Here is a 13944-nt window from a genome sequence, read left to right on the forward strand (position 1 = left end):
AAGGATGGAGAAGCCTAGTCTCCCTTTTTGATAAGTCACATTACAAAAGGCCTGGATACAGGAGGGTTTAAGAATTTTGATCCATTTATCATTTGATGTACCACAGTAAAGTTTCCTTCTGTAGATAGCTATTGAAAGTCTTTGGAATCTTAGGAAAAGGTTATAGAAGTGGTTCCAATGGCACATAGAAATGGAAGAGAATTACAGCTTCCAGTAGGTGGAGGGAGCAGATTAACAGACTCTGAAGGTTATAGTTTTAATAGATTAGGGTTTTAAAAGATTCCTGAAGTTAAATTATATGACCAAAGACAGGAGGGAAAAAGGTCTTGAAGTTTTCACTCTTATAACAATGTTTTATGTAAGGACGATAAGTTGAAAATTAGAAGTTAAAATATTATCTACTTTGGTATTAAAAGAGATGAGCAATGAGATACATGAAGGGCAACTGGCCTTAAGATATCTCCCATGATGGCTGTACCTTAACTTTCCATAGTTCAGTTTTTAGTCTCCTGGCCTATAGGTGTCAGAATTTGAACTTGCATTTTTTTACTCATTTTGAATTAGAGCCAGAGAAATAGGTTCAAATAAGTCCAACTGACTACTCATGTGGCTGATCTATAAAAAACAGAATGTCAAACATTAAAATTACCTATTGTTATTATTAAAACTACTTATTCTAGTGTTATGAAGGTTTTTGATTCTTCTAAGTCATTTTTGTTTACAGTATGGAGTAAAGAAATTATACGTACAGTTTTCTTTGAATATATCTATTGTCTTCCATTAGCTCTTGATTTCAGAGAACGTAACTTCCTGTAATCTCTCTTGCTAACACCCAGTCAAGATTGTGTGATATTTTGGTAACGTGATTTTGAAGTAAAACAAAGAAGAGTAAAGTGTGCCTGGATTTGACTAACACACATCTCAGTTTATGGGGAGGCCATCGAGAAAGGATAAAGCAGAAAAATAAAGTTTTATAGGCACCCAGAGAGTCCTTGTGGAAATTTAAGAAAGATGACTTAGTTTTATTTGGCTGCATTTTATTGGTCACTCTTGGAAGGAATAGTGGTAACAAGAATAAAGCCTGTGTGACTTTTCGTGTGTGCTTTTAAAAGCAGGTTAATTGTCTCTGAGGAACATTAGCCTTTGCCCACTCATGGAGGCCTCCTGTCCAGACCTCTCACAGCAAAGTATGACAGAAATCCAAATAAAAATTATTTTATTTTTCAGCTCTTTTTCCAGTTTCTGCTAGACATCTACCTGGATACCTAGAGTCCAACACCCTTAGAATCCTTGAAAATAATCTATTCACAGAATTTGAGTGAACCATGAAGACTACTACAGATCTTTATGACAGTACAAGAAGAAAGTTTATATCAAGCCCTAATTTCACAAAATTATCACATGACTTTAAAAAGGCACCTTGGATTTTTGGTGCCTAAATTTCCTTCTTAGGCAATGCCATAGTGGTGGGTTTTCCTTCTGAAGTTTTTCTCACAGAGCTCACAGCCCACTCAACTTTTTCTATCCTGCCTGCATTCTTCCCAACCTGGACCAAAAAAATATCCCTTACAACTTGAATATATAGTTTAATTTTTGGCTCTACTCGATCTCCAGCTCTCAGCCTTATTTTATCCTGTCATAGTTTATCAGGACAGTCAGATAAACAACAAGTCTTCAGTAAGTATAACACACACTGTTGAATTTCCTTAGAATGACAGAGAGCAAACTATGGCCCTGAGAGTCAAACCTGGGCCTCCTCCTGATTTTGTAAGTAAAGTTTTATTGGAATAGAGTCATGATCATTCATTTAAATATTGTTTATGGCTACTTTCATGCTACAATGACAGAGTTGAGTAGTTGCAATAAAGATCTTATGGACTGCAAAGCTGAAGATATTTACCATCTTGCCCTTTACAGAAAGAGTATAGCAACCTCTGCCTTAGAAGATTGATTGAGATTGCAAATAACAATTACTGTTTTCTTTAAGCAGCACCCCATTTGTATTGAGAAATAAGAATGAAATGAACAATGAAAAAATACACACACATCTCTCTCTCTGTTTGGGTCTAAGAAGGACTTATTAAGGACATTGAGGTAGAGTTCTGTCCTATCTTGCATAACTTGGGTGTCAAACAGACCCACAATTCTTACTTTGAACATTACTTTGTCTTAAATAACAATAAGAAATTTATTTATTCTTTTTCTAAAACAAGGTCTTATAATAGAGTTTTAACCTCTAGTACTGTAAGTACAATTCTAAGTATGAATATATTAAATAGTTCAGTTCATAAACAGTTAAATTGTTCATCCTTCTATTTTTAAGTGATTGTGGATAACAAATGCCAGGACTATAGTCAAGATTAAAGTGTGTTAGCCTAAAGTAAGATATCAGATACCAGAAAGGAATCTTTATTTCTATTTTAAATGATTAAGTAGCATTTACAAGTTCTATGTGAGTGAGCATTCATTTATCAGAAGAAGACATTTAGCCTATTTAATTCAACACTCGGTTCTGTATGTTTTAGGAGAGCTGGGAAGAATTTTCTTCTTTTGGTCTATGGGAAAGAAAATTTTAAAAGGCTAGAAAATACATTGTATGCTAAACATCATTATTAACAACTCCTAAAATTTCATAATGAAGCAGAAATTGCCCTGATCATAGATTTCTTCATTCCATCTTGCATTGATAGTGGAAAACTGGTAAAATTGAAGCAATTGAAACATGGCAGGTTAGAGTCATTAATATGTTCACAGCCTGACAGTTTCATGTAGTGACATAGTATCTAGAAAATAAGTACTTCATTGAGGAGTCAAAGGGCATATTTCCTACTACTAGTGTCTTGCAGTTTAATCCTTCAGGAGTTGCAATTCACGTGCAGAGGGTCTATCCTAGGAGATAGACCAGGTAGAGGAGAGCAGGTTCATAAACATAAACCCAAAATTAGGATCTGTGATTGGAAAATTTTGTTTTAATGACAATCAGTTAATGGTTGTAACAGCATTTAGTGGTAATCATTGTTTTCATGAAACTGTAGTATTTGTGTTAGCTGTCTACTGCATAACAATATTGCCACACATGTAACACATTTAACAACACACATTTACTACCTCATTTAGTATATCTATGGTTCAGAACTCCAGTGTGGCCTAGCTGGGTCCTCTGCTTAAGAACTCAAGTTTGCATTCAAGCTGCCAGCCAGGGCTTCAGTCTCCTCTGAGGCTATGGTGGGGAGAGGTCTGCTTCTGAGCTCACGCAGGTTGCTGGTGGAATTCACTTTCTTGGATTGAGCTTTAGTTTTTTCTGCTGTGAACCAGAGACTGCCCTCAATGTCTAGAGGCTGCCCACAGTTCTGTGTGCTGTGAGGTTTCCCAACAAGACTGTTCCATTCCTCAAAGTTAGCAAAGGAAAGACAAGCTCCAAAGGCTAGGCACTGCAATCTTAAGAGTGTAATCACGTGCACCCTGTCATCTTTGCCATATTGTACTCTTTGGAAGCAACTCACTGGCCATGTCCATACTCAAGGGGAGGAGACTGCACAAGTGTGTGACAACAAGAGGTAGGGATTTGGGAGGCCACCTTATGATATGTTAACCACTGTAGTCTTTTTTTGGGCAATTGTCCCTATCTTATTAGGACCATGTGATTTTAATAGATTTTGACAGTTGAGAGAGTCTATTCCTTCCCTGGCACCAGAGAAGTCGGAATGTGATTAAAGTTGGACAATCATAGTACCTAGTATTCCTGATGATAGTGATAGGTTTAAGGATGGTCTCACTCATAACTCAAGTCAGACCAATCAGACTCATTCCCTCAGAATGTTTTTGCCACAGCTTGTAACAAGATCTCTGTCTTCTTTGGTCTATAAAGTCCTTGTTTCTGTAATAAAATGAATCAAAGGCAAAGTCATTAAATTCAGACTTGGTGAATTTCGCTCCTCCCAGATCAGTTTCAAGTGATAGAATTGCAAGGTAGATGAAAATAATGATTTCTGGAGGTGAGTAATAATTATCATAGTGCCTGCCCTAAAAATGAGTTGAATAGAAGCCAATGATATTTTAAACATAGACACAGCCTGGGAAAGTTTGCTTCAAACGGTGACATGATGTACAATTTTGCTTACACAACATTTTCCAAAAACCTATAGCCTTCAGAAACATTAGTGGGCCCCTGAATTTTGCTTTTCCTTGGTTCATATTTATTAATGGCATTTCTCCTGATCTGAGAACAGATTCTTCTTCTCTGACCTAGGTTTAGAGAATATAAACAACAGTTGGAAGCAATACCTCAGTCATTTCTAACTCATCCCATGGGAGAGCAACTACGAAGTGCTTGAAATATCACTTTCAGATCACTGATCATTTTTATCAGTTTTGTCATAAACTATGATTACCATTTAAATCCCAAATCAAAAACAGCACCAGTGATTTCCTAATAATTAGTAAAATCTTTATGTAACAAGTTGTAAATCAAGGAAAAGTAATTATTTACAGAAACGCTGACGCATTAACTATTTGTATGACCCCATGGTCTTAGCTATAGATAGATGAACATAAGAGAGTGGTCACTTGACTAATGCTGGCCCAAACTCATTCATAGTCCTGGATTAAATTCCTAAGGATGAGACTCCCCATCGCCAAGTTGTTGCATAACTTGGATTCAATTGATTTATTTCCAATAAGGGTATGGTGGTCACAGAGACTGAATTCTTCTTGTTTTCTTGACTGAGTTCTCCTTCTCTGGTATATCTAAAAAGTAACCCAAATTATAAATAGACTTCTTGTGAAATCTGAACAAGCATTGGTTGAATAATTTAAAATATCTCTTTTTTAAAATACCTTACGACATTTTTCCTCATTAAAGGTGATTTCACGGTTGCCAGCAGGTCTGAAATACCCAAAGGGCCATTTCTATTAATTGGTTTTCACATTGGTAAGATAGATGGACATTCAACTTACTTTGCTGGCAGTCCTTTTCCTGTTTCAACAGAAGAGTGAAATTCCATAAATCTCTTTCTTCATTAGAGAAATTATTATTTGGAAGTAAATTTCTTCCTATTCTGTGTTCTCACATCTTGAGGACAAGGATTATCATTATTATTATTACCATTACTGTATAGCAAAAAGTCTGGACATTGGTATTCAGAAATATTTATGAATGCTAGCTGTTACTTCAAGAAATACAATTGAGAAAAACTCATTCTTTATAGTTTGAATTTTGGGGAATTTCAGATATCTAGTAAGAAATGTCTATTGTTATATTGCAGCTCCATTATCAGAGTGTATAGTTTAGGAATAAATTGATGTGGATGACACTGGCACCAAAAAGATGACCATAAGTGATAAAGAGGCAAAGAAGAGACTCTAGGCAGGGCCTGAACAGAGATAGTTTCTTATGTAGGAGAGATTGAAAGTTAATCTAGCTTTCAAATAATTAAATTGAAAGTGATCAACTTGAAGTTATATTTATATTTTCACATCTGTCTGTCGTCTCAATAGATAGATACAGAAATGCATATATATATATATATATATATATACACACACACACACATACATATACTCAAATATATTTATGTAGGGGGTGTTTGTGCAATTATATGAATATTTAATCATTTCTATATATTTAGTTCAGCATATTAAACTAATTTTCTAATTCTCCATTCATTTGGGGGGCATGTTCAAAGGAACATACATTTTTAGTATTTAGACAGTTTTACAAAGTCTGACCTAAGCAAGACGATCCCAATGGACAACTGTAGTAAAATTTATTGCTGAGGTCATGTGAAGTATATTAGCATTTTCTCATTATATAATAGTGCCTGAAATATATAAAGATACTCCTATCTTAGAGAAAGTTGGAAATTAAGAATGAGATCAGCAGATAAACTTTGATTTGTAGAATGTATTTCTGGAACAAGTGGATATATGCTATGGGAATGAGAATAAAGATCTAAAGGACTTTTGAATTCAAAGAACTGAAATCCAGAGTTAAGGTCAAAATAAAACAAAACTTAAAAAAGATGATGTGATTAGCTATGCATGAATCATACGTGGCTATATGTAAAGAATATATAGCTATAAATGAAGTGTATATAGCTATACCTGAAGGCATCAAACTTAGAACAGACTTAAAGGACAATGATATTTAGAAGGCTGTATACATTATTTTAAATAAGCAGGCAAAATTTAATTTTTATCTAACTTGTAATTGTCTTCGTATTGTTATATAATTTAAAGTATGATTTTTTTAGAGAGAGGAAAATTCATAAGGGATTGCAGAAATAATCTCCAAGAGATACATGAAGGATAGAGGAGAGAAACCAATTTGTCTAGTAAGTGGTGGAGAAAAATGATGAGCTGTGATAAATCTCTGTTGGAATTATACCAGACAAAAAATTCTTAGAGAATTCACCATGTTTATCTGTCGAAGTAAATTAAGCAAGGATTGTTCACTATTTATATTATTTGTGTTGTTTGTCTGGCACTCCTAGAGAAAGAGTGTAGAAAAGGTACATCTTCTTTTGGCTGCCTTGGCCGGAGTACCGCCTCTCACTCCCATTCATGTTCAGTTGGAAAACATTTGTCTTATGCCCTGCCTAAATGCTAGCTAAATGGCTGAAATGTGTAGGACATCAGCATGTTTTGCAAGAATTGAGAATATTTGTGATCAGAAGCAATCTCTATCATAGAGTCTAATTGTCAGGGGCTGACTCATGACATCCAAACTCATGAGAGACATATAAAGTAGGATGCTAATTAATTGGCACTGAAAACATATTGCCTCAAGTACCAGAGATAGTGTCCCCACAATTACGATTTGAGTGTATAATGAGGCCATGCTATCTTAGCCTGGTAAGTTCTGATGAGTCCATCTCACCCTGGAGATATGACTGCCTCCAATGCTGAAATGTTGATGTTCTTGGGCAAGGACTTCACTGACTGATGAAGATCCCTTTTGAGTGAGAGGTTCTTTCTCTCCATAGATTTGGACATTCACTCAGGTAGCGAAGACATCTGGCTGGTCTGAAAACCGTTCTACATCTTTAGATAACTCTATGTTTTTCTCCTTTGATCCATTGCATTGGTTACAAAAACAAAGTTTCATATTTTTATTATTTTCAGTTTTGGGGTCCCGTGACTATAAAAAGAGTTAATTAAAATAATTATTGTTTGAAATTCTGTTATATTTCTTCCTTCAGAAAAATATTTTCAGAACTATTGCTTTTTCAATAATATTATATAATTCAGTTAATATCACTTATAACAACTAAAATAATAAGAAAAATAACAAAAAATAAAACTCTGGTGTTCCCACTTTCTAAAACGAAACTTCAATAACTCCAGTTTTCAATAAGCGCTTGGCAATAGCATCTTCTTCAATTCCCTTTTAGATCGTATCATCAAGCACATTTCATCTCCAGTGCTGTTCACTTAAAACCTCAATACATTAGATTTCACTTCAGATACAAATTTCAGTGCCAATAAATATACTAAGAATATATCTTTTTCAAAGAAAAGGCAAATATGACATTTTCTATTTCAATTTAGAAGAACTCAAAAGGAAAATGAAATATATTTTATAGGACCGATGATATAAAAGAATACTTCAAATGCTTCCTAGTCTGTTGTTTTTAATAATTCACAGTTTTCCCTAAGCTATCATTCAACTAATGTAACCCCACTTTCAGAATCAAAAAGTTTTTTCAGTCTATTCATATATTCGTATTTACTATTTAATAATACTTTTATATTCATTGAATCAGCTGTGTAGAAAAGACCATAAAGTGCTCTCTCTCTCTAGAAATAGATATAGATATATCTCCTGAGCAAAGCTCAAAATTAGTTCATCTAGTTTCTATATATAAAGTTGCCTTCTAAGACAAGAAAATTTCCCACTGAAGTAATATTTATTTGGGTTTCTGTTCTTATCAATAATTCGACATTTTTAAGGACATATGAATTCACATTTAGTATCTGTAAGTATCAATAAGCTGATAATCTCAAATGATTCTCTACACACCGCCAAAATTTATTACCTAACCTAAAATGATTGACTTCAAAAATAAAATTATTTAAGTTTATTATACTAGATTTATTTCCAAGTAAATATGTAGCATTTGGCCATCTGTTAACCTATCTCGAGTCCACTTTGTGTGTGTGTAAATTATAAGGCATCACCAATTTCTAAGAGAAAATGATTTAATAGACAAGGGTGTGTCTGTAACATTCATTAAAATGCATCTTAGACGGTGTGAAAATTAATAAACAGGAACATCATTAAATTGGAGTCAGGGAGGCAAAAGGGGAGCTCTCACACCCTGCGTTCATAACAGAGCCCAACAGAAAGCAGAAAGACTTCCTTTCCTTAACACAAGAAGCTCAGCCTATGACAGACTGTCACAACTCAGCCAATGACAAGCCACTACACATCAACTCTCAGTTCTTCCAATAGACTCTCTGTTTACAATAGCCCCCCCAACTTCCTCTTCCCTGCTATAAAAGAGTTCCCCCCTCTTGCTGTCTGGGACTCGCATGTGGCTTACCATGGTTGCAGATCCTGAATTGCAATTTTTTGCTGATCCTGAATAAACCCATTTTTGCTGGAGAAATAGCTGGCTATTTGTTTAAGTTCAACAACAGTGAACTGAAATATATAACATACAGCAAAGTTTCAAAATAGATGTTTAGTATGAAGAAATGAAAAAAAAATCGCTATGTATTAAAATAATACGCATAGCTTTCCAACTTTCCAATTGATAGTAAATGTACTATCAATACATGTACATCAACCTATAAAAAACATTTCAGGAAAAGTTGAGAGAAGTTAGGAAGCTAGAGAACTATTTTCCAAAGTCGGTGTGTGGCCTGCAATTACATTTACAATGTGTAAATATTCTTTGAAATCCAGGTGCATGTAATGAACATTTTACATTTTTTCCAAATTTATGTCATCTGAGTCAGGAGAATTTAGCATGGGATAAAAGGGAGCAAAAATATTAACTGCAATTTGTATCTTTACTTTATGAACTTTTCTCTTTCACAAAATATAAAATATATTCAAATGGTTCTAAAGGGACTTCAGCAATTTTGCTGCATTATTGATTTCAGAATATTGTTAGGAACTGCTAATCTAACTGATCATTCCAAGATATTTTCCAGTCATTAGCTTGATCTGTGCCACTTCAAAATCATGCACAATGCACATCTGCAAGGACTGGTACAAAGTTTTATGTTCTTATTTTAAAATAAGAGCATTTATTTCCATTATATTGTCTATTAGGATATTAAAGAAAAAACAAAGGTATGTTTGTCCTTTTTCACTGGTGACTGTCAGTTATTGATAAGCTATAAATGCATGACTCTTTTCTGAAACCAGCTTGGCCAGTTTACAGTTTTGAAATATTGGATACTGAGCAAAGTTCAAAATTATTCTATTCATCTAGTTTGTATTTTGCTTTAAATCATATTTTGCAAAATAAACTACAAGCATCTTGCTTACAGAATATTTAACAACTGTCTCCTGCTCTTCACTTCCTAAAATATAATTATGGTTATGTCTTTGCCCTCCACTTTCTCCTTACTGAAACTTTCTCATTCTTTAAAATCCAGCATGCTGTTGCTTCTATAATAGTTTCTCTTCTCTCCCCCGGAAAAAATGAATACTTCCTTTTTCACGTTTTCAATATAACTCTGTATTTCATTCTATCTTCAATGATGGAGAGTCATTTTGGAATTGAGTGCCACATTCTCCAACATCTTAGAGAATATGAAAACCAAGAAAGAAAAGAATATAAGAAAGAACTTAGTTATATTTTTGTCAGCTTTGGGCATATAGGACTGAGACAATAATCATAAAATGAATAATCTATAACTTCATTACGTAACTGTGCATATTAACAAGCGTGGAAGATAGTGTCTGGCTTTCATCTCAGCCTCTCATTATAAGGTAGCAAACCAAAAATCTAGAATAAAAGGTCTTTGGAATATTGATGCTCTACATTGATTCTATGTGAACTATTTTCCTTCTTATTTAAGGATTTCATCATCTACCCAAAATAAAAAAGACAAATTTGAAAGAAAATACAGGACTACTCATAACTAAAAAGGACTAACATGAGATAGCACTTCAGGAACGGTAGAGTGAAGATCTCTGTAAATTGATCCTCCGTAGAAGCAACAAAAACACTGGCAAATTTTTTCAAAGTCAACTATTGAGGAGCTCTGGAAATTAACCTAAGACTTGCAGCAATTAAGACAGTGTCTATTCAGTAAAAACTGCTGACCTTCCAAAGGAACAACAGTATTTGTCACATTGTAATGACATAATCCCATCCCTCTCTCCTCAGCTCCACGGTACTCTTGTACAACCGGTAAAGTTGCAACCATGGTAGTTGTGAAAAATAGCAGTCTTCCAACTCTTGGAGGGAGCAGAAAGATTGAGAGTCCTTCAAAATGTCTCATCCACAGAGCATTCTGACTATTTGATAAGTGTTGTGGCTTCCATGAAAACCTTCATAAACACTGTTGTTACCATTTGTCCTCACTCTGAGTTCACATTCCTCAGGCCATTTGCAAAGAGTGAATCTTCAAAGTGGCAATAAAAATTAGTCACCATATACAAAGTTTCCTTAGTAAGATTAACAGCTGAATTTGCAGCAGAGATCACAGAGGACAGAAGGCAACAGGATGACATGTACAAAGAATTGAAAGACATAGAATGTCTACCAAGAATTCTATATCCAGCAAAAATATCCTTCAAAAATGGAGACTTTAAGGCATTCCAGGATTACAAAAACAATTAAAAAATCAAGAAAATATATCTCTAGCCAACTTAATCTACAAGAAATACTAAAGGAAGTTCTTGAGGCTGAAGTGAAAAGATTCTACATGGTAACGTAAGTCCACCTGAAGAAATCAAGTGATTGATAAAATAAGTGCATAGGTAAATGTAAAAACTCTGTATTTTATATTTTAAGTAACTCTTTTCTTCCAACATGATTTAAAGGATAACTGTCTAAGTAAGTGACTATAAAGCTCTGTGGATGGACTTATGTAAATATGTAATTTGTATGACATTGATGGCATAACATGCCATAATAGAATAAAGTTTTTGTATATTATTGAAATTAGCTTGATATTAATATTAACCTAATTGTTTCAAATGAAAATGCTGGTTATAATCCTTAGGGTAACAACTAAGAAAATAACTCACAAAATACTGTCAAAGTATAATAAGGGAATTAAATTGGTACATTAGAAAAAATACTTTTAACACAAAGAAGCAGTACTGAAGGAATAGAGGAACAAAGACATAAGATATAATGAAAACAAACAGTAACATGACAGATATCAAATCCTACCATATTAGTGATTTTATTAAACGAAAATAAATTAAATGTCCCATATTGAATAATGGATAGAACAGCTGTGCAAAGGATCACCAAAGATATTGAAGACTTGAGGAACACTTATAAGCCAAACAAGTTCAGCAAGTCTGCAGGATACATGATTGACATACAAAAATTAATTGTATTTCTATACACTAGCAGTGAACAATCGGAAAATGAAATTAAGAAAACAATTTCATTTATAATAGCATCAAAAAGAATAAAATATGTATACTTTAACACAAGAAGTACAACAGTTCTATGCCAAAAACAAACAAAAATAGAGAATAAATTTTAAAAAATCCAAATACATGAGAAGACATCCCCTATTCATGGATTGGAAGACTTGATATTGTTCAGATGGCAACACACACCAAACTGATCTACAGATTCAACACAATCCCTATCAAAATTCCAGCTGGCTTCTTTGTAGAAATTGACAAGCTGATCCTAAAATTCATATTGAAATACAAGGGACTCAGAGTAATCAAAAAAATCTTGAAACGTAAAAACAAAGTTTTGGGGCTGGCTCTGTGGCCGAGTGGTTAAGTTTGCGCGCTCCGCTGCGGCGGCCCAGGGTTCGGATCCTGGGCACGGACATGGCACTGCTCGTCAGGCCGTGTTGAGGCAGCGTCCCACATCCCACAACTAGAAGGACCTGCAGCTAAGATATACAACTGTGTACCCGGGGGTTGGGAAGATAAAGCAGAAAAAAAAAAAAAAAGAAAAGATTGGCAACAGTTGTTAGCTCAGGTGCCAATCTTTAAAAAAAAAAACAAAGTTTTGCAAGTCTTCAATAATTATGACAGAGAGAAAATAGTAGAAAGATACATATATAGATTGAAATAATGGAACTGAGATTCCTGAAATAAAACTTTATATTCATGGGGGAGTTGATTTTTGATGAGGTGCCAAGACAATTAAATGTGTGAAAGCTTCTGGGAATATATCCAAAGGAAGTGAAAACACTAACTTGAAAAGATATCTGCACCCCATGTTTATTACAGCATTATTTACAATAGCCGAGCCATGGGAACAACCTAAGAGTTCATTGATGGATGAATAGACCAAGACGTGGTGGAACATATATTCAATGAAATATTATTCAGCCATAAAAAAATGAGGAAATCTTACCATTTGTGATAACATGGATGAACCTTGAAGCTATTATGCTAAGTGAAATAAGTCAGAGAAAGACAAATACTATATGATCTCACTTATATGAGCAATCAAATAAACAAACAAGCAAAAAAACACCAACTCATAGAAAAAGAGATCAGATTTGTGTTTTCCAGAGGTGGAGGGTGGAGGGAAGGGGAATTGGAGAAAAGTGATCAAAAGGTATAAACTTCCAGTGATAAGATAAATAGGTACTAGGGATGAAATGTACAACATGATGATCATAGCTAATGCTGCTGTGTGATATGCAAGAAAGTTAAGAGAGTAGATCCTAAGAGTTCTGAACACAAAGAAAATTTTTTTTCTTTTCTTTTTATTGTATTTATATGAGATGATGGATGTTCACTAAATCTATTGTGATAATCATTTCACAATATATGTAAATAAAACTACCATGCTATATATTTTAAACTTATACAGTGATGTTTGTCAATTATTTCTCAATAAAACTGGAAAAAAGAGTAAAAGAATAGTCTTTTCCACAGATTGTATGGGCACAGCTGCATTATCCACATGCAAAAAATGAATTTGGACCTCCACCTCACAACATCCACAAAAATGATCTGTAAATTAATTGTAGATCTAAAAGTAAGAGCTAAAAATATAACATTGATAGAAGAAAACATAGAAGTAAATCTTAGTGACTTTGGAGTAAGTAATTTCTTAGACATGATATCAAAACTTCAAATAACAAAGGAGAAAACAGATAAATTAGACTGCGTTAAATTAGACAGGCTTTTGCTGCAAATGGTGTCACCAAGAAACTGAAAAGAAAACTCTCAGTGGGAGAAAATATTTGAAAATCATGTATCTGATAAGGGACTTGTAGATACAATATATAAAGAACTCTTAAAACAATAATAAAATAAGACAACCCCATTTAAAAATGAGCAAATGATTTGAATAGACACTTCACCAAAGAAGATAAACAAATGGCTAATAATCACGTGTAAATGTATTTAACATCTTTAGTCATTAGGGAATGAGTAGTCAACACCACAGTGTATCGCTTAGCACCCACTAGTATGACTAAAATTAAAAAGACAATAACAAGTGTTGTCCAGGATGTAGAGAGATGTGAAATCTTTATACATTTCCAGTGAGACTATAACTTAGTGCAGCGTCTTTGGAAAACTGTCTGGCAGTTCCTTCAAATGTTAAGTATAGAGTTGCCTTATGATCCAGCAATTTCACTTGTAGGTATGTACATGGATGAATAAAAATATATATCTATACAAAAACTTATACAGAAATATTCCTAGCAGCATTATTCATAATAGCCAAAAAGTGGAAACAGCTGATAAATGGATAAACAAAAATGTGGTATATCCATACATACAATATTTGCCGTCCTTTGTTAGGGTTAAACCTGAATTAA

The sequence above is a fragment of the Equus przewalskii genome, chromosome 17, assembly GCF_037783145.1.
Source record: "Equus przewalskii isolate Varuska chromosome 17, EquPr2, whole genome shotgun sequence".
Taxonomy (NCBI): domain Eukaryota; kingdom Metazoa; phylum Chordata; class Mammalia; order Perissodactyla; family Equidae; genus Equus; species Equus przewalskii.